The 1,989-nt window shown below is 36.7% G+C and overlaps 1 long non-coding RNA gene across 1 annotated transcript; it reads right to left on the reverse strand.

Moving 5' to 3' along the window:
* Positions 1–6: 6 nt before the first annotated feature.
* LOC113464152 (uncharacterized) lies at positions 7–1,983 on the reverse strand. The gene is made up of 5 exons (XR_003388986.1): positions 1,490–1,983; positions 1,278–1,422; positions 1,057–1,155; positions 691–947; positions 7–558 (listed from the first exon to the last, which is right to left on the reverse strand). It is a non-coding gene; the product is annotated as an uncharacterized LOC113464152 (long non-coding RNA).
* Positions 1,984–1,989: the final 6 nt, after the last annotated feature.

Below are 1,989 nucleotides of genomic sequence, written 5' to 3' on the forward strand. Positions count from 1 at the left end.
TTTCATAATTCCGCGATTGAAGAAATCCTCGTCCCTAGTGGTAAAAAACTTGACCAGCTCATTTTCACAGGCCTCTCTTGAAGCCAGTTTTTTACCATCAAGAAGATTTTGCAAATGTTTGAAAAGGTGATAATCGCTTGGTGCCAGGTCTGGACTATACGGTGGGTTCGATATAACGTCCCATCCAAGCTCTCGGATCTTCTGGCGCGTTGTTAAAGATGTGTGCGGTCTGGCGTTGTCTTGATGGAAAACAACACCCTTCCTATTGTCCAATTCTGGACGCTTCTCGTCGATCGCCTGCTTCAATCTGGTCAGTTGTTAACAGTATATGTCCGAATTGAGTGATTGGTCCGATAAAAGCAGCTCATAGTGGAGGATTCCCTTTCAATCTCACCAAACACACAGTAAAACCTTCTTGATCGTTAATCCGGGCTTGGCGATCGTTTGGGCTGGCTCACCGCTGTTGGACCACGATCTTCTTCGCGTGTTGTTCTCGTATGTGACCCATTTTTTATCCCCTGTCACCATCCTCTTAAAAAATGGGTTGATTTCGTTACGCTTCAACAAAAAATCACAGACATCAATTCGCCCCAAAAGGTTCTTTTGCGTCAATTCGTGTGGCACCCACGCATCGAGCTTCTTATTGAGACCAGCTTTATGCAAATGGTTCCAAACGGTTTTCTGGCTAACCTTTAGTTCCTAGGCAATAGAATAAGTGCTCGCATGTCGGTCTGACTCGACGATTTCCATGATTTTATCAACGTTTTCGACGATTGGCCTACCAGAGCATGTCTTCACCTAATATTACTTTACGACATTCGAACAATCGTACAAGCAAACACTCTCTCAATAAAACGTCTGCGTGTCAAATAAATAGTATTGTATTCTATCCCATTTTTTGTTTATTTTCGGCATTTGCCATTTATTTGCGTATCAATTAAGTTTTCCTGAAAAATTAAAAATGATTAATAACTGAGGTTCATTTTGTAGCTTTCATTTTAGAAACCGTATTAATTTAGTCGATTATATTTTATTCAATGTAAATCAGTGACTTACCTGTCTTGCTTTTGGTACAAATTATTTCTTGAATACTTTCTTATTCGGTTCAATAATGAAAACGAGCGTTCAGCACTACCGTTTGTTTCCGAGATGTTCCTAAAAATGTTTAACGTTCGGTTTTCAGTAATTCCTATCAATGTCCGAATTCTTGTAGCTTTGGTTGTAGCAGATATATCATTAGTCAGTTTTATTTGATTCAGTGTAAAATAGTGACTTACTTGTCCTGCTTTGGTGCAAGTTACTTCCCGAATATTTTTTTATTCGCTTGTTACATTCTCTATTTTGTTTGTTCATTTTCTAAGACGTCGAAGTCTCGACACTCGGTTTGTAATGATTCCTATCGATATCCATTCTCTTGTAGCTCTATGGTTTTAATAAATTTATTAATTGGGATTCATTGCGTTTGATTTGATGTAAAACAGTGACTTACTTGTATTGTTTTGGTGCAAATTACTTCTTGAATACGTTCGCTTCAATACTAAAAATAAGTCGTCCATCACTAGCGTTTGCTGATTTTCTAAAACCCTCTTAAAGACAACGTTCGGCATTCGGTTTGTAATCATTCTTATCGATCTCCAATCTCTTGATGAATACTCTTCATAAATGAGTTCATGCATTTTCAGTAACTTCTATTTATATGTTTAATATTCGGATAGATCTTATTTTGCAATTATAACTACGTTGTTTTTTTATAATGTTAGTGAGAATGTAAGTTTTGAAACGTAGTCCTCCAACTTGCGTCTAGTACACCTCGGTAATTGCATACCTGCACAGAATACAATTTTATTATGCAAAATAAAATGTTTGTAACAGCAATTTAGAAATTTAAATCTAGGCTTGTCTTCTAAAACTTGATCATGTATGATTATTGCAATTAATTGTATTATCGGAACAAAAGTGAAGTAACCAAAGATTGTAGTAGGCTAATAT

The sequence above is a fragment of the Ceratina calcarata genome, unplaced genomic scaffold (genome assembly GCF_001652005.2).
Source record: "Ceratina calcarata isolate Rehan_Ccalc_2016 unplaced genomic scaffold, ASM165200v1 scaffold2712, whole genome shotgun sequence".
NCBI lineage: Eukaryota > Metazoa > Arthropoda > Insecta > Hymenoptera > Apidae > Ceratina > Ceratina calcarata.